We start from the raw sequence: 20,932 nt of genomic DNA on the forward strand, positions 1-20,932 counted from the left end.
TCTGCCTCGTGATGGCTGGGTGTTGTGTGATGTCCTTAGGTTAGTTAGGTTTAAGTAGTTCTAAGTTCTAGGGGACTGATGACCATAGATGTTAAGTCCCATAGTGCTCAGAGCCATTTGACCCATTTTTTGATACTTAATTTTAAAATACTACATTTAGCCTACTTCTACTACTACAAAATTACAAAGAAACACTTAACCAGTTATCAAATTACTAATACTTCAGCATTTGTTCTCTGTTGGTTCGTTTATTTTGGTGCATTTAACTTTTAGATGGTTTTCTCCCGCAGCTGTATCCGCCCTCATACTACTGTCAGCAGCCATTATCTGCTGGGTTTCTTGGGCATCGGGCAGCACGTCCGTAGCGTTTCAACCGTAGCAAGTAATTCCACCCATAACTGATACGTCTTGAAGTCCACACTTCCATGATCACTTGCACAAACAAAATATAAATTCCTGCTACACTAGTTTATGCGGTGGTCGCGGACCTCAGTTACCTTCTCCCCAACTGCAGAGTATGTTGTTTAAGCTGGATGGCAGGATGCTGACTTATGGGTGAATGCCTCGTGAAGTCTTCCTTGGCCTTGCTCTATACTGCGGCTGCAGTATCGTCCAAGATGCGCCACGTCGAGTAGCTCCTTAGTGCTGCTTTAGGATCCAACATCCTTAATGCCTGACGTCCATTACAGTCCGCATCTTCATAGAGTGTGCAGTCCCACAGTGTTTGTTCTCGGGTGTCCACAGTGTACATCGGTCATCTATCTTCAGATTTTGTACAGCTCTGTAGCATAAGAGCCGTGGCTAGGCCAGTCATGTAATTATCATTAACTCAACGGTTTAAGATAGGTCATTTTTAATCTCTCCCTGGTATCAGGGAGAAATTCGTATTTTCTCTTGCCTGTGCCTGAAGTGTCCCATCCGTCTTGCGAGAGTTGTAATATACGATCTCTTATGCTCTCTTTCGAATTCGCCTCAGTTTCAAGCACCTTTCATATATCTATTTGACCGCCCTTATTTAAAAAGTAAAAGGCTCCCCTTTTCCTAATTTTGCAAGTCCAGTGGGCATATTCCTAGAGTTACTAGCAAAACATCATTCGGGGTAGAGCAATAGGTGCCCGATAATCTTAGTAGCAGTCCTCGTTGAACTCTTCTCACTGATGAAGCTGCAGTCTATGAGCCCAAAAGCTCACACTTTATGCTACGACTGATACTAACATAGACTGGTGGTATACGCTGATTATTTTCGAGGGCAGCCGAAATGACCTATTTGCAATGGTTATATACTGAAGAGCCAAAGAAACTAGTATACCTGCCTGATATTGGATCCCCGCGAGTACGCAGAAGTGACGCAACACGACGTGGCATAGACTCGGTTAATGTCTGAAGTACTGCTGGAGGGAACTGACATCATGAATACTGCAGGACTGTCCATAAATCCGTGACAGTACATGGGAGTGGCGATGTCTTCTGAACAGCACGTTGCAAGGCGACCCAGATATCTCAATACTATTCATGTCTGGGGAGTATGGTGACCAGCGGAAGTGTTTAAACTCAGAAGGGTGTTCCTTGGAGCCACTCTGTGGCAATTCTGGATGTGTGAGGTGTCGCATTGTCCTTCTGGAATTGCCGAAGTCCGTCGGAATGCATGCGCAATAGACATGAATGGATCCTGGTGATCAGGCAGGACGCTTACGTGCGTGTCATCTGTTAGAGTCGTATCTAGATGTATCAGGAGCAATGTCAATCAAAATACACACGCCCCACACCATTATAAAGCCTCCACTAGCTTGAACAGACCTCTGCTGACATGCAGGGTCCATTGATTCATGAGGTTGTCTCCATACCCGTATACGTCGACCTGCTAGATAGAATTTTAAACGAGACTCGTACGACCAGGAAACGTCTTTCCAGTCATGAACAGTCAAATGTCGGTGTTAACGGACTCAGGCGAGGCGTAAAGCTTTGTGTCGTGCAGCCATCAAGGGTACACGAGTGGGCCTTCGGCTCCGAAAGCCCATGTCGATGTTTCGTTGAATGGTTCGCACGCAGACACTTTTTGACGGCCCAGCACTGAAATCTGCAACAATTTTCGGAAGGGTTGCACTTCTGTCACGTTGAATAATTCCTTTCAGTCGTCGTCGGTACCGTTCTTGCAGGATCTTCTTCCGGCCGCAGCGATGTCGGGGATTCGATGTTTTACCGGATTCTTGATATTCACGGTACAGTCGGAAAATGGTCGTACGGGAAAATCTCCACTTCATCACTACCTCGGAGACGCAGTGTCCCATCACTCGTCCACCAACTATAACGCCACCTTCAGACTCATTTAAATCTTGGTTACTTGCATTGCATCAGCAGCAGCAGAAACCGATTTAACAACTGCGCCAAACACTTGTTGTCTTATATAGGGGTTGCCGACCGCAGCGCCGTATTCTGCCTGTTTACATATCTCTACATTTGAATACGCAGCTCGTGGTCGTGAGGTAGCGTTCTCGCTTCCCACGCCCAGGTTCCCGGGTTCGATTCCCGGCGGGGTCAGGGATTTTCTCTGCCTCGTGATGACTGGGTGTTGTGTGACGTCCTTAGGTTAGTTAGGTTTAAGTAGTTCTAAGTTCTAAGAGACTGATGACCATAGATGTTAAGTCCCATAGTGCTCAGAGCCATTTGAGCCAATACGCATGCGTATACCAGTTTCCTTGGCGCTTCAGTGTAATTTAATATATTACCTTTGTACCATTTGTGCCCGCTTCTTCAATATGATGTGCTATCCAGAAATACTCCTAGATGTCTTGTTACTGCGCTTCTCCTGATCGTTACATAATTTATTTTTATTATAGTGTTTCTTACTATATTTCCTTTCAGCAGCAGGAACGTTGTTTTCTGAGGTGCTAGATCAGTTTGGATTCCGTAGAAATGTTAGAACACGGGAGGCAATACTGACCCTATGATTTATCTTAGAAAATAGATTAAGGAAAGGCAAACCAACGTTTCTAGAATTTGTATAGAGAAAGCTTTTGACAATGTTGACCGGAATACTCTCTTTCAAATTCTGAAGGTGACAGGGGTAAAATACAGGCAGTGAAAGGCTATTTACAATTTGTACAGAAACCAGATAGCGGTTATACGAGTCAAGGGACGTGAAAGGGAGCAGCGGTTGGGAAGGGAGTGAGGCAGGGTTGTAAACTCTCCCCGATGTTATTCAATCCATATATTGAGCAAGCAGTAAAGGAAACAAAAGATAAATTAGGAGTAGCTATTAAAATCCATGGAGAAGAAATTTAAAACTGAAAGGTTCGTCGATGAAATTGTAATTCTGTCACAGACAGCAAAGGACTTGGAAGAGCTGTTGAACGGAATGGACAGTGTCTTGAAGGGAGGATATAAGATGAACCCCAAAGAAAGCAAAACGAGGATAATGGAATGTAGTCGAATTAAAACGGGTGATGCTGAGAGAATTAGATTACGAAATGAGACGCTTAAAGTAGTAACGTAGTTTTGCTACTTGGGGAGCAAAATAACTGATGATGGTCGAAGAAGAGAGGATATAAAATGTAGACTGGCAATGGCAAGGAAAGCGTTTCTCAAGAAAGGAAATTTGTTAGCATCAAGTATAGATTTAAGAGTCAGGAAGTCGTTTCTGAACGTATTTGTATGGAGTGTAGCCATGTATGGAAGTGAAACGTGGACGATAAATAGTTTAGATAAGAAGAGATAGATGCTTTCGAAATGTGATGCTGTAGAAGAATGCTGAAGATTAGATGGGTAGATCACATAACTAATGAGGAGGTATGGAATAGAATTGGGGAGAAGAGAAATTTGTGGCACAACTTGACTAGAAGAAGGGATCGGTTGGTAGGACATATTCTGAGGCATCAAGGGATCACCAATTTAGTATTGGAAGGCAGCGTGGAGGGTAAAAATCGTAGAAGGAAACCAAAAGATGAATACACCAAACAGATTCAGAAGGATGTAGGTTGCAGTAGGTACTGGGAGATGAAGAACCTTGCACAGGATGGAGTAGCACGGAGAGCTGCATCAAACAAGTCTCTGGACTGAAGACCTCAACAACAACATTTTAACACTTCTACATCAGCGCTCAAGATCTTGGAGCGTTGCACCACATTTGTCTACCATAATTTTTCTGGAGTCCCCACAGAACAGAAATTGGGTTATACTACTGGCCATTACAATTGCTACACCACGAAGATGACGTGCTACAGACGCGAAATTTAACCGACAGGAAAAAGATGCTGTGATATGTAAATGATTAGCTTTTCACAGCATTCACACAAGGTTGGCGCCGGGGGCGACACCTAGAACGTGCTGACATGAGGAAAGTTTCCAACCGATTTCTCATACACAAACAGCAGTTTACCGGCGTTGCCAGGTGAAACGTTGTCGTGATGCCTCGTGTAAGGAGGAGAAATGCGTACCATCACGTTTCCGACTTTGATAAAGGTCGGATTGCAGCCTATCGCGATTGCGGTTTATCGTATCGCGACATTGCTGCTCGCGTTGGTCGAAATCCAATGACTGTTAGCAGGATATGGAATCGGTGGGTTCAGGAGGGTAATATGGAACGCCGTGCTGGATCCCCGTCTCGTATTACTAGCAGTCGAAATGACAGGCATTTTATCCGCATGGTTGTAACGGATCGTGCAGCCACATCTCGACCCCTCAGTCAACAGATAGTGTCGTCTCCAAGACAACAACCATCTGCACGAACAGTTCGACGACGTTTGCAGCAGCATGGACTATCAGCTCGGAGACCATGGCTGCGGTTACCCTTGAAGCTGCATCACACACAGGAGCGCCCGCCATGGGGTAACCGACGAACCTGGGAGCACGAATGGCAAAACGTCATGTTTTCGGATGAATCCAGGTTCTGTTTACAGCATCATGATGGTCGCATCCGTGTTTGGCGACATCGCGGTGAACGCACATTGGAAGCGTGTATTCGTCATCGCCATACTGGCGAATCACCCGGCGTGATGGTATGGGGTGCCACTGGTTGCACGTCTCGGCCACCTCTTGTTCGCATTGACGGCACTTTGATAAGTGGACGTTACATTTCAAATGTGTTACGACCCGTGGCTCTACCCTTCATTCGATCACTTCGAAACCCTACATTTCAGCAGGATAATGCACACCCGCATACTGCAGGCCCTGTACGGGCCTTTATGGATACAGAAAATGTTCGACTGCTGTTCTGGCCAGCACATTCTCCAGATCTCTCGCCAATTGAAAACGTCTAGTCAATGGTGACCGAGTCACTAGCTCGTCACAATACGCCAGTCACCACTCTTGATGAACTGTGGTATCGTGTTGAAGCTGCATGGGCAGCTGTACCTGTACTCGCCATCCAAGCTCTGTTTGACGCAATGTCCAGGAGTATCGATGCCGTTATTACGGCCAGAGGTGGTTGTTCTGGGTACTGATTTGTCAGGATCTATGCACCCAAATTGCGTGAAAATGCAATCACATGTCAGTTCTAGTATAATATATTTGTCCAATGAATACCCGTTTATCATCTGCATTTCTTCTTGGTGTAGCAATTTTAATGGCCAGTAGTGTACATTTAACAATAATTGATGATGATGGTTGGCAGTGTTAATAGTGAAGAATTTGGAAAAGGAGAGACGGTTGTGGCGAACCGCTTCAAATCATACTGGCGGCTTAAGGATAAGAAAGTAGTCTCCTGCATGGAGCAGTTCCAATACGTTTACAAGCCTACAGACCATCTCTCGCGTTTCACTTGTAAGAGGAGCAGGAGAAACAGGGGAAGATAGTCGTCCAAAGTATCCTCAGCAAAACTTAATATGTTACTTGCGGAAGTGTGTGAAAATGTGGATCAGCGATGCAGCCGCAGCCGGCGATACTGGGCGGCAGTCCCTGTGGAGTGACTCAGTACTGCCGCGTCCTCGGTACGGACCGTTCAACTCGGACAGGCGCCGTGCCGCAAAAAGCGTACCGCGTCCTTGGGACGGTTTAGAGATAGACGCCCGACGCTGGCTGGCGGGCGTGTTGGTTTTTGCGGCGGCCTTCGTCAGTCGCCGCACGCTTGCAGGCGCGGCTCGGGAGGTACACGATGCACTGCCCGCGCACGCCAGTGACGTCACCAAGCTACTCGCTTTACCGCAGGCTCTGAGCAGCACGTTGCTTCGCCTTGCCTGCATTTTCCAACGAGAAGCACATTTGTACCGCATTTTTGCAAATTTTCACAAACGAAGTACAGGTGCTCGGCAGAGGGTAATTCGCGCAGCTTCCTTCCTTTTCATCGTCCGAATAAAGCACGGCGGAGGTTCGAGTCCTCCCTCGGGCATGGGTGTGTGTGTTTGTCCTTAGGATAATTTAGGTTAAGTAGTGTGTAAGCTTAGGGACTGATAACCTTAGCAGTAAAGTCCCATAAGATTTAACACACATTTGAACATTTTTTAAAGCACGGCAGGTGAGACTGTCTGAAAACAGTTCTCTATAGAAAGATAGTAACGCCAGAAGTCTGTAGCGAATTACAGGAAAATCTGATGGGGATCAATGATTGGAGCAGAGATTAACATTCCACTCTGAACATAAGGAAATACCACGATTTTCGGAGACATTAGTTACAACATTCACTACTGTTTGATTACACTATTAGCGTAATCTCACTGGCAACAATAAGAACCCTAATATCTAGCGACAGACATGAGGAGTGACCTAAATTCGATTGGCTTCTGTCTCGGATTCTTTGGCCGACGTTTTTCTGAGGTTTCGACAGCACGAGTGGCTGGCCCAAAGCTTCACCCTCCATTGCTGGTGGTGGACTGGAGTCGAACTGGCCGCCGCAGATCATATGTACCTGGCGCGCCAATATCTGAGGACTTTTCTGTTGTCATTTCCGGTGCGGTTCTCTCATTGCTATCTGCAACGGTCGTTTGCTGCAGCACGGGAATCCAGGATCCGTTCAGCTTGAGGCATTCTTCTTTCTTGCTGAAACAGGTCTCACATTTGTGGACTTTCATCAAGAAAGAAGAAAGCCACTAGGGGAAGGGATCATGGATTCCCGTGCTGCAGCGCACGACCGTTGCAGGTAGCAAGTGAAGAATAGCATCGAAAATGACTATGGAAAAGCCCTCGGATGTTGGAGTGCCAGGTACGTAAAATATGCGGCCGCGAGCTCGAATCCAGTCACCACCAGCAATCGAGGGTGAAGCTTTGACAATGCCAGCCACTCGTGCAGGCGAAACGTCATAAAAGTTAAAGAGTAGACGACAACCGAAGAACACGAGACAAAACCCAACAGACAGTTTGTCAAAATGCCTTAACAGTTTCGTATGAAACCAACTGTTGGAAGTCAATATGACACTCTGAGGTTCCCTTGAATAATTTTAAGGATATAAACAGGGGTTGGGCCAAAATAAAGAAACACTGCCAGAAATGTTTCAAATTCAAATGGCTCTGAGCACTATGGGACTTAAACATCTGAGGTCATCATTCCCCTAGATCTTAGAACTACATGCTTAAACCTAACTAACCTAACGACATCACACACATCCATTCTCGAGGCAGGATTCGAACCTGCGACCGTAGCGATCGCGCAGTTCCAGACTGAAGCGCCTAGAATCGCTCGGTCACACCGGCCGGCGAGAAATGTTTGCCTGAACATAAACGCAGGTGCCAGTCAGGCCTGCAGGTGTCGTCTTTAACCACGATGGGCACCTGTGCGACGTCCCCAATACATTGCAAGTTTCAGTCGCAATTAGGCACTTTTCTGTGTAGTTGTAACTGCAATGGGTCGGAGCTCCGTGAATTTGAACGTCGACAAACTGTTGTGCTCGTATCGTAGATGTTTCCGTAACCAAAGGAGCTGAAATGTTTGTTGTTTCAACAGGCACCGCAGGGATTATTAATGCCGCACACAGGGCTGGAGTAAAAAAAATGTCACACGGCGCACGAAAGTGTTGGTTGAACCATCGTGACAGATGTTTATTGGACAGGATTGTGACGAAAAATAAGATGACAGCATCGCAAACGTCACTGCATAACTGAATGTCTGCACTTACGAAGGCTGTCACCATGGAAACAACACGAAGGGAGCTCCACAAACAGATAAATGCGATACGAACTGGAATTCCGAAACCGCACATCAATAATGCGAAGGCCCGTAACGGGAAAACGTGGTGCCGCAGCCACAAAACCTGGACTAAGCAGCAGTGGAAGAAAGTCATTTGGTCGAATGAGTCTTGTTCCACACACTTTTACAACTTCTGGCCGACTTCTCGACTCAAGATTGAAACATGGCGCGGGTTCGGTGATTTTCTGGGCTGCTGTATCGTGTGTCTCATCGTTACTATGCAAGGTTATATTACTGGCAAGGACTACGTGAGGATTTTGGCTACTCAGGTCCATCTCATGGTGCACTGTTCGTTCTCCAGTGGTAATGCTGTCTTCCAAGAAGACAGGGTTTTCCTTCAGACACCTCGCTGCGTCCAGGACTGGGTTTGTGAGCACGATTCCAGACTACACATTTAAACAATAATCCAGATTAAGAAATTAATGTTTACTGGTTCGATACGAGGGGCGACAATAAAGTAATGAGACTGATTTTCTTTGCAACATGTGGCAACCCTGCAGGCTTGTGTAGGCACAACATCATTGACCTTGCTCTATAAGCTGCTTCTAGTCCAAGTGGCACATCGATGCAACTGATCAGTCGTACTGTAATAAGCTAACACGTGTTTGTGTCTTTCGTCGCGGATATGAAACCGCATAATAATGCGCAATGGTGTGCCATTATTTTTGCGTTAAATTGGGTGAAAACACCTTACAGTAAGCTTCAGAAGGCTTTAGGAGAGGAGGTTACGTCAATAGCTCAAGTTTTTCTTTGGCATAAAATGTTTAGTGAAGGCAGAAAGAATGTTGAAGATGAAGACCGCAGTGGACGACCATCAACCTCACGGATGGATGTCAACTTGGCCAAGGCGCGTGAACTCGTACGATCTGATCGAAGATTATCCGTGAAAATGATTGCAGAAGAACTGAACATCAATCGAGAAACGGTTCGTCTAATAGTAACTGAAGATCTTGGTATGAGAAAGATTTGTGCAATGCCCCAACCCATACTGCTCTCTCAGTACAGCAATTTTTAACCTCAAAACAAATTTCAGTACTACCACAGCCACCTTATTCACCAGATATCACTCCGTGCGACTTTTTTCTATTTCCAAGAGTCAAAACGGCGGTCAAGGGGCACCATTTTCAAACAACAGAAGATGTCCAAAAAGCTGTGACGAGGGTCTTGGATGATATTACAGAAGATGAGTTCCAGAAATGTTACCCTCAATGGCGCAAGCGCTGGAAAAATTGTGTGCAACCAGACAACACTAAACTTGACTCAAATGGTAAGCAACATTTATTTTCACATCAGTCTCATTACTTTATTATCGCACCTCGTATAACAGTCACGGACGTTAACTTTAACAGTACTTGTACTCTCATTTCTAGCTGGGAATTAATTTAAATTACCTGGATTTATAACTTTAATGGAGTCTGATTATGATACGTGGCGATTTTTACAACAACGGTCGCCTAACATCCGCAGGATGGTACGAAATATTATGTGGGCAAATAAAGTACTAGAGGAAGGAAGTCTGTGGGATTTTATGCAAAAAGAAAAAAATACACAAATTGACGTGAGATGTATCACAGCACCCAACAAAAGGTTACGTGTCTCTGAACGGAGCAATGACGATGAAATGTAATTACAGATGAACAGTGGGGTATGTATCACTGGGGACGTCAATTTGTAGAGCAGAGGCTTTTCTTTACCCTATCACACGGTGCGCACTAACAACGACTGCTATCCTGTTTAGAATTTCTGACCAAGGGAGACTGTCATAACAAAACACATTTTACTTTTTTGAGTGTAGGTTCAAACTATACGCAAATTTACGTATTATTTGATACATCACGAAGGTCGATCCGATTAATAATGAGAAGGTCAATGACATTAATCGTCACTTAACCCATATCAAACCAATTTTCCCTCGCAGTCAGATATCTCAGCTGATTTACCTAACCAGAGGACTGCTGCCTCGCAGGAGCGGAGAAATTTTCCGAGCCTGTGCATAAATATTCCTCATTATTTGCAGTATGACGGACAGTGACGAAGACTGTTTGAGCTATTCAGACGGCGGCTTCTTCGTTCTGAGGGACACCAGTTCATCCCTGTCTTTTCACGAGTTGTCGCCGCTCCAACTTTGGAACCGTGAGACCAGGTCTTGCAGGCCAGAACATATGCTAATCGTCACTCTGGTTAGGTTGGCTACGGGCTCCTCTTCCTGCCGGCGGATGCTTACTGCGTTACGATATCCTCGGCAGCAAAACCGATGGGATACACCCCTCTCATCATTCGGTGACCGAGTGGTTAACTGGAGAAAGTCCTTGGAGTTCAGCAGCACAAAAGTTGCCGTCATTTCTATGTCCTTGTGCTTTCCTGCTGATTTGAGTAGCAGCTGTGGACCGTACGACTCCGGTTCCAATTACTTCACATCAAAGGTAACGCAAGCGCAATTATTTCGGCCGTGAATAATCACAAATGCAACGGTTTGCACATCGTTCGGTGGGTACGACAAAGCTTGCTCCATAGTGAGTACTATGTACTGCCCCTACCTCCGCTTGATTACTCTTTCTCGTGGATAATAATAATCATTACGAACTATTCAACATTGTTCACACTATCTCTGATCAAGGGCTGGACGATTTAACAGGACGTTCGTTTATGTTGAAAATTATTCTCTTTGTGTTGTCCTGCAGCAGGACATTTTCTGCGTCAGATTTGTGATATTGCTGTGTATGAGGTATTCACTATTTTAATTGTAACAGGATACCTCGAAATTTCCATGTGTGTCTTTCTGGAAATATATGCAAGATTTTAATGGATCTGTCAAGCTTCTGATCTTTAGAATTCTCCTGTTGCCTCCTATAACTCTTTCATTAATAATCAAGAACCTCTGCGAGAAGAGATGAGTTCCGATACTGGCCATGATTCAGACAGAAGAAGATTAGCGGCTAAGGTCAAATATACCTGTTAGTTGGGGATCGGAAGCCAGGCAGTCGTTTTAATTTCCACCGTAGCATCCCTTCTTTTAAAAGAGAACCGACGAAAACCGCAAGAACTGCAACTTTTCATAGGTATATGGAATGATGAAGCTGTTACTGGATAGACGCAAGTGATGCATGACAATAAAATCACTCAGCTGGCTCAGTGGTTTAAAGGAAATTTAGCCCTGTGAACAATGACGACCCGCAGTTACCATTTTTGAGAGTAGATGAAACATGAACTGAACAGCAACATACGTGCAAATGGCGCCGAGCACTATGGGGCTCAACATCTGAGGTCATCAGTCCCCTAGAACTTAGAACTACTTAAACCCAACTAACCTAAGGACATCACACTCATCCATGCCCGAGGCAGGATTAGAACCTGCGACCGTAGCGGTCGCGCGGTTCCAGACTGTAGTGCCTAGAACCGCTTGGCCACCCCGGTCGGCTGCTGAGTAACAATCAGATGAGATTATTGTTGTTGTTTTCTTCAAAAGATAAGGACCAAGTCCGATAATTCAAACCAAATTGTAGCATAGAAAGCTACTGAAATCCCGTTATATGCTGCTCAAATATGCAGAAAATTAACCTTAATTTTCAGCTGTTTACGGTATTTTCACGGCTGCATGGCAGAAATTTTAGGTAATTTATAAAGCACTTAGGTGTTTATTGGCGACAATATAGTGGGGTGACAGTGCTCCTTATCAGATCACTTGACTGAAACCCACTTCATTGCATGTACATCCTCAAATATGTTGAAGTGATGGCTCAACAAATGGCCTTTAAGGGTACCACCATTGAAAGAAAGGATAAACAGACAATGAGGTGACCAAATTCATGGGGTAGCGAGATGCAAGTATACATGGTAGTTCGTAGATGAATGGTAGTTGGAGCTAAACGCATAGGACATTCCATTTCAGAATGGATCCAAATTGTGAACAAGGCGCTGTGCAAGCTAGTGTTGGTTCCATAATGGTTTCGACTGTGTTTACATGGAATAAACTGGATCCTCTGGTCCAACTGAACCGATCACTGACTGGAAATGGTTATGTTCGGCTACTTGGAGATCATTTTCAGCCATCCTCGGACTTCACGTTCCCAAACAACGACGGTATTTTTTTGGATGACAATGGATCATTTCATTTGGGCCATAATTGTTCGCGATAGGTTTGAAGAACGTTCTGGAAAATGCGAGCTAATAATCTGGCCATCTAGATCGCCCGACAGGAATCCCGCTGAACATTCATGGAACAGAATCGAAAGATCAGCTCGTGCACAAAATCCTGAACCGGCCACACTTTCACAATTATGGACGAGCTATAGAGGCAGTACTGGTCAGTTTATTTGCAGGCAACTTCCAACGACTTGAGTCAATGCCACGTCGAATTGCTGCACTACACCTGGCTAAAGGAGATCCGACATGAAATTAGGAGGTATTCCATGACTTTCGTCAGTGAAAGTAACACTGAGTCATCATCGCAGCAAGAAATAATTTTTTTTCAACAGCCAGATCAAATGGTTCAAATGACTCTAAGCACTATGGGACTTAACATCTGAGGTCATCAGTCCCCTAGAAGTTAGAACTACTTAAACCCAACTAACCTAAGGACATCACACACATCCATGCCCGAGGCAGGATTAGAACCTGCGACCGTAGCGGTCGCGCGGTTCCAGACTGAAGCACCTAGAACCGCTCGTCTACAGCGGCCGGCCAGGCAGATCAGTTGCAACGAATAGTGCCTTCATTGTTCTACTACCAGGTCTCTCTCTCCGACAGCATCGACATCACCTATCACCTCCCAACGAACGGCCAAAGACATAGAATTGAGCTTTTTTTTCCAGAAAGTGGAAAGGCTGCTATTTTGCAATGGATCTCCGCTTGTATCTATACTGTGCGACCTGCAAACTGTGACACATCGCCGCCTTATTAATACAATGTAATGATATACTGTGTATTTAAATATAATTTCTCGTCGATGACAACTAAGGGCGGTGCTCGTTTCTTCGCAGGTCTGTCTCTTTCTTGGATGTGATTCTACACTGCCTTAATGCTCGAATTCTCAGTGAACTTTTCCATTATTTTCAGACGATAGCTCTATTTGCGGGACCGTAGCTGATAAATCACTTCTTTTGGAAACAGAAGATCCACAATTAACGTTTGCTTATATCTAATTTACGCGTATTTAATATTTTTTACGACTAGTTTCAGCGCTGTGCCCTCCAATCTAGGCCCCGGAACGGTCATTGGAAAAGAACTTAATTAATTTTACCACTCAATGATGGGTGTTGACAACTATTATCTCACAGATGACTGAATAACAAAACCTTAAATATAAATAATCGCATAGCGACCATCTCTCAAGAGAACCGAATCTACCATTCTCTAGATATGAGACCTTTACACCGCCTGACAAAAAAACTGAAGCACCCAGGAGACGTGATAGGAAGTCAAGATAACGTCGCACACGTACACACCGTCGGCGCATATGTAAATGATTAGAGCTGCAGTTCTCGTGTGAGGTACAACGATAATCAGAGTGTGTTACATTTGTTCGTGTTTAATTCTGTTACCAGGCCTGGTAGGGTATATCAGAGGGCGTCAACAGCGTCAGGCGTTGAGTGATCACTGTGAAGAATTCGTAGATGCAACTTTACCAGCACCTTAATGAGTCTAAAAAGGACCTCATGGTGGGTCTCCATTTGCCCCCGCTACGCAAATGGTGTGTTATCCAGATCTGTGGGGCATTCGAATGTGACGGTTGCTTGAGTAATGGCACAGGCTACTATTCCATATTGACATACTGTTGAATATAGTGAATGTTCTCTAGAGAGGAACTAAAGGCAGAAAACTACTATATTCGAAATGTTGTTATTGTGGTCTTCAGTCCGGAGACTGGTTTGATGCAGCTCTCCATGCTACTCTATCCTGTGCAAGCTTCTTCATCTCCCAGTACTTACCGCAACCCACATCCTTCTGAATCTGCTTAGTGTATTCATCTCTTGGTCTCCCTCTACGACTTTTACCCTCCACGCTGCCCTCCAATGCTAAATTTGTGATCCCTTGTTGCCTCTGAACATGTCTTACTAACCGGTCCCTTCTTTTTGTCAAGTTTTGCCACATACTCCTCTTCTCCCCAATTCTATTCAATACTTCATCATTAGTTATGTGATCTACCCATCTAATCTTCAGCATTCTTCTGTAGCACCACATTTCGAAAGCTTCTATTCTCTTCTTATCTAAACTATTTATCGTCCACGTTTCACTTCCATACATGGCTACACTCCATACAAATACATTCAGAAACGAATTCCTGACACTCAAATCTATACTCGATGTTAACAAACTTCTCTTCCTCAGACACGCTTTCCTTGCCATTGCCAGTCTATATTTTATATCTTCTCTATTTCGACCAACTCCTTTACTACTTTAAGTGCCTCATTTCCTAATCTAATTCTCTCAACATCACCCTACTTAATTCGACTACATTCCATTATCCTCGTTTTGCTTGTGTGATGTTCATCTTATATCCTCCTTTCAAGACACTGTCCATTCCGTTTAACTGCTCTTCCAAGTCCTTTGCTGTCTCTGACAGAGTTACAATGTCATCGGCGAACCTCAAAGTTTTTATTTCTTCTCCATGGATTTTAATACCTACTCCGAAATTTTCTTTTGTTTCCTTTACTGCTTGCTCAATATACAGATTGAATAACATCGGGGAGAGGCTACGATCCTGTCTCACTCCCTTCCCAACCACTGCTTCCCTTTCATTTCCCTCGACTCTTATAACTGCCATCTGATTTCTGTACAAATTGTAAATAGCCTTTCGCTCCCTGTATTTTACCCCTGCCACCTTTAGAATTTGAAAGAGAGTATTCCAGTCAACATTGTCAAAAGCTTTCTCTAAGTCTACAAATGCTAGAAACGAAGGTTTGCCTTTCCTTAATCTTTCTTCTAAGGTAAGTCTTAAGGTCAGTATTGCCTCATGTGTTCCCATATTTCTACGGAATCCAAACTGATCTTCCCCGAGGTCGGCTTCTACTAGTTTTTCCATTCGTCTGTAAAGAATTCGCGTTAGTATTTTGCAGCTGTGACTTATTAAGTTGATAGTCCGGTAATTTTCATATCTGTCAACACCTACTTTCTTTGGGATTGGAATTATTATATTCTTCTTGAAGTCTGAGGGTATTTCACCTGTCTCATACATCTTGCTCACCAGATGGTAGAGTTTTGTCAGTACTGGCTCTCCCAAGGCCGTCAGTAGTTCTAATGGAATGTTGTCCACTCCCGGGGCCTTGTTTCAACTCAGGTCTTTCAGTGCTCTGTCGAACTCTTCACGCAGTATCATATCTCCCATTTCATCTTCATCTACATCCTCTTCCATCTCCATAATATTGTCCTCAAGTACATCGCCCTTGTATAGACCCTCTATATACTCCTTCCACCTTTCTGCTTTCCCCTCTTTGCTTAGAACTGGGTTTCCATCTGAGCTCTTGATATTCATACGAGTGGTTCTCTTTTCTCCAAAGGTCTCTTTAATTTTCCTGTAGGCAGTATCTATCTTACCCCTAGTGAAATAAGCCTCTACATCCTTGCGTTTGTCCTCTAGCCATCCCTGCTTAGCCATTTTGCACTTCCTGTCGATCTCATTTTTCAGACGTCTGTATTCCTTTTTGCCTGCTTTATTTACTGCATTTTTATATTTTCTCCATTCGTCAATTAAGTTCAATATTTCTTCTGTTACCCAAGGAGTTCTACTAGCCCTCGTCTTTTTACCTACTTGATCCTCTGCTGCCTTCACTACTTCATCCCTCAGAGCTACCCATTCTTCTTCTACTGTATTTCTTTCCCCCATTCCTGTCAATTGCTCCCTTATGCTCTCCCCGAAACTCGGTACAACCTCTGATTTAGTCAGTTTATCAAGGTAACATCTCCTTAAATTCCCATCTTTTTGCAGTTTCTTGAGTTTTAATCTACAGTTCATGACCAATAGATTGTGGTCAGAGTCCACATCTGCCCCTGGTTCCTAAATCTCTGTCTTACCATTATATAATCTATCTGATACCTTCTAGTATCTCCAGGCTTCTTCCATGTATACAACCTTCTTTCACGATTCTTGAACCAAGTGTTAGCTATGATTAAGTCATGCTCTGTGCAAAACTCTACCAGGCGGCTTCCTCTTTCATTTCTTACCCCCAATCCACATTCAGCTACTATGTTTCCTTCTCTCCCTTTTCCTACTCTCGAATTCCAGTCACCCATGACTATTAAATTTTCGTCTCCCTTCACTACCTGAATAGTTTCTTTTATTTCATCATACATGTCTTCAATTTCTTCATCATGTGCAGAGCTAGGCGTGGGCTTCGTGTCTCTCTTGGCCACAATAATGCGTTCACTATGCTGTTTGTAGTAGTTTACCCGCACTCCTATTTTTTTATTCATTATTAAACCTACTCCTGCATTACCCTTATTTGATTTTGTATTTATAACTCTGTATTCACCTGACCAAAAGTCTTGTTCCTCCTGCCACCGAACTTCACTAGTTCCCACTATATCTAACTTTAACTTATCCATTTCCCTTTTTAAATTTTCTGCTCTACCTGCTCGGTTAAGGGATCTGACATTCGACGCTCCGATCCGTAGAACTGCAGTTTTATTTTTCCTGATAACAACGTCCTCTTGAGTAGTCCCCGCCCGGAGATCCGAATGGGAGACTATCTTACCTCCGGAATATTTTACCAAAGAGGACGCGATCTTCATTTATCCATATAGTAAAGTTGCATGCCCTCGGGAAAAATTACGGCCGTAGTTTCCTCTTGCATTCAGCCGTACCAGCACAGCAAGGCCGTTTTGGTTAATGTTGCAAGGCCAGGTCAGTCAATCATCCAGACTGTTGCCCCTGCACATACTGAAAAGGCTGCTGCCCCTCTTCAGCAACCACACGTTTACCTGGCCTCTCAACAGGTAACCCTCCGTTGTGGTTGCACCTACGGTACGGCCATCTGTATCCCTGAGGCACGCAATTCTCCCCACCAACGGCAAGGTCCATGGTTCATGGGGAAGGATATTCGAAATAATGTTCATTAATAAATACGAAGCACGAAATCCTAAGTTGATTTTTAATTACTAAACACAGTTCAATTACTCATCCTTCAAAAGTAGCACCAGCCAGTGAGTATTTCCCCCAACATTATATAATGAGCTTGTTGTACCTGTACCACAACCACATTCCAAAGACTTCTTTCTTCCCTCCCCCCCCCCCCAACCCCCATTGTCACCGCCCTTTTATCCGACCTGTTCCCCACATTCACCAGTTTGTCCATATGACACAGGAACCTGTGCCAACACTCACTTGTACAACGTATTTGTCTTATACAATCACGTAGTTTTAATATTTTAATAGACAATAATATAATATTTATTTGTTCAGTCTCTTTGGTATTGCGTTATGCTAGTGTTTTATACAGATATACGCTGATGAGCCAAACCATTATGATCATCTGCCTAATAGCTTGTTTCCCCGTCTTTCGTCTCTGGAACGAAATACTCGTACATCCCGGGTTCTGCGTATCAGGGATCCGACAGTTTGTTGGAAAGATTGTGCAGGTATGAAACATTAGATGTCTGCGCACACGCCATGCAACTCGCGTAAATAAAGGGCCGCTGATCTGTGGGAGCGGTGATAGCGCTCGACAGCTACCAAATGGATGGTCGCATCAGTGTCTGGCGACATCGCGTTGAGCGCACGTTAGAAACGTGTATTCGTCATCGCCATACTGGCGTATCACCCTGCGTGATGGTATGGGGTGCCATTGGTTACACGTCTCGGTCACCTCTTGTTCGCATTGACGGCTCTTTGAACAGTGCACGTTACATTTCAGATGTGTTACGACCCGTGGCTCTACCCTTCATTCGATCCCTAGGAAACCCTGCATTTCAGCAGGATAATGCACGACAGCATGTTGCAGGTCCTGTACGGGCCTCTCTGGACACAGAAAATGTTCGACTGCTGCCCTGGCCAGCACATTCTACAGATCTCTCACCAATTGAAAACGTCTGATCAATGGTGGCCGAGCAACTGGCCCGTCACAATACGCCAGTCACTACTCTTGATGAACTGTGGTATCGTGTTGAAGCTGCATGGGCAGCTGTACCTACACACGCCATCCAAGCTCTGTCTGACCCAATGTCCAGGCGTATCAAGGCCGTTATTACGGCGAGAGGTGGTTGTTCTGGGTACTGATTTCTCAGGATCTACGCACCCTAACTGCGTGAAAATGTAATCGCATGTCAGTCCTAGTATATTTGTCCAATGAATACCCGTTTATCATCTGCATTTCTTCTTGGTGTAGCAATTTTAATGGCCAGTGGTGTATCTTTCCACAGCCATGAATGCTGGCATAAGTTGTGTGGTCTATCTGTTTAGTCGGTTCATAACTATTAAATATTATTGAGCACCATTATTGCAGTGTAGTCAAGTTTTTAATATATATCTGATCCTCCAAAAACTGACGGGAATATTCCATAAATATTATTTCATAGTAGTTTACACGTGCTGATTCCCGACTTAGACGTTCGTATCGCATTGTAAAGAATGGGGCTGACTGAGATAAAAACGTATTTCGTGCAACTCACCAGTGACACACGCGCAACTCACCAGTGACACAGGTGGGCGACTTCAGTTACCGCGACAAAAGTCTGGCGGGCCTCCGTAATTCAGATGTGTAACGAACGGTGAAATTGAGGGTCCGCCTCTGTCCTGTACGGCGACCTCCCACGCGCAGATGGAACGAGTCCGTGCTTTTTACCGCGACAGGATGGACACGGTGGATTGAGCCGAGCGTGACATTTGTCCACGCTCTGATGATAACGCTAACTGACTGAAACTGTTCGTCAGCGGTAGTGACTGTCACATCCAGGACTACACCTAGGTACTTGAATTAACTCTTGCTCTTTGTTGGACAGATGATTATGTTTATTTTAGCAGAATTGTATAGTATAATTTACGGAAAATTTGCGTCTTTCGGCAACTACGAACTTTTAGCACTTTTCCGGTAGCTTATGGATTGTGCGACAAAAAATATCATGTTCTTTTGAGGTGATTCACTCCTGAAGCCAGTGTTCGAGATCTTTAACAGATATGAAGTGTTGTTCAGAGAGGACAAGGACAGAAACAAATGATAATCGGAAGGGGCGATGACTGAGATTATGGCGGTTGAAGTAAGACATGTCGAAGTCCCTCCGAGGTTTCGTTCACAAGATATCCTTGCAAAATATGGTTTGGCACTGTCATGTAGCAGAATGACTTTGTCACACCTCTGAGTGTACTGCAGTGATTTGTCTCTAAGTGTGTGACTCAAAACGACTAAAATTGTGCTTTGTAGCTTTCATCCGTCACCATTCGATCCGGTCGTAGCAGTACGTGGTACACCACATCGCCAAGTCACTCTTTGTCACTAACATGAAACCCGTAGTCTTTGACTCGTCTAAAAGAATCTTTGCACTTTGTTTCAGACATAGTATGTTCTCCATACGCTACACTAATAAACAATGACTATCCGGAACTGATGTCTTGAGATGAAAGCAGGAGAGCAACACTTCCCGCAATTGATTTTCTGTAAGTAAAAAACCAGACAAGTTGAAGGTCCTAATTAGTTATGTTATCTTTGTTGTGGATTGGCAGGAGAGCCAACACCGTGTTACTAGAGGAAGCCGAAAGGCACTCGTTTTAGCTCACGCAGGCTGGCGTGAGGTCTGGAACAGGGCAAGGGAATTAGAATTTAGAAAAAACGGACGTAGCTGGTGGAATACTTAACTTTAATCAATTAATGGTGAACGTCGCTCTTGACGGTACATGATTCAGTATCAATAGTAACTGGTAATGGCGCCTTGCTAGGTCGTGGCAAATGACGTAGCTGAAGGCTATGCGAACTATCGTCTCGGCAATTGAGAGCGTATTTTGTCAGTGAACCATCGCTAGCAAAGTCGGTTGTACAATTGGAACGAGTGCTAGGAAGTCTCCTTAGACCTGCCGTGTGGCGGCGCTCGGTCTGCAATCACTGATAGTGGCGACACGCGGGTCCGACGTATACTAACGGACCGCGGCCGATTTAAAGGCTACCACCTAGCAAGTGTGGTGTCTGGCGGTGACACCACAATCTTTACTCCACTAGAGTCACAACATAGATCCGAAAGCCTTATGTTCCTACTGTTAAAAAGGTCTCGTGCTGCTCTTCGCTATGCCACCCCAGTATAACTACTGCCCTTTCTTCGTCAACAGCGAGAATTATTTCAAGCTCCCAGTACATCATCTACATCTATACCTACATCAATATTCCGCAATTCATCTTACGGTGCGTGGCAGAAGGTACCCCCTACCACTACTAGTCATTTCCTTTCCTGTTCCACACTTAAATAGAGCGAGGGAGAAACGACTGTCTATATGCCACCGTATGAGCCCTAATTTCTCGTATCTTATATTCGTTGTCCTTACGAACAGTGCATGTTGCAGGTAAACAAATTAGTTCTGTAGTCATCTTCAAACATCAGTTCTCTAAATTTTCTCAATTTTCTCTTTCCTCGAAAAGAACGTCGCCTTCCCTCCAGAGATACCCATTTGAGTTCCCGAAGCAAGACGGTAACCGTATTGTTCGAACCTACCAATAACAAATCTACTAGGCCGCCTTTGAATTGCTTCGAGGGCCTCCTTTAATGTGACGTGGTACGGATTCAGAACACTCGAGCAGTACTCAAGAATAGGTCGCACCAGCGTCCTATATGCGGTCTCCTTTACGGATGACCGACACTTTCCTAGAAGTCTCCCAATAAACCAAAGTTACCATTCGCCATCCT

This window comes from Schistocerca americana, chromosome 8 (genome assembly GCF_021461395.2).
Source record: "Schistocerca americana isolate TAMUIC-IGC-003095 chromosome 8, iqSchAmer2.1, whole genome shotgun sequence".
Classification (NCBI taxonomy): Eukaryota; Metazoa; Arthropoda; class Insecta; order Orthoptera; family Acrididae; genus Schistocerca; species Schistocerca americana.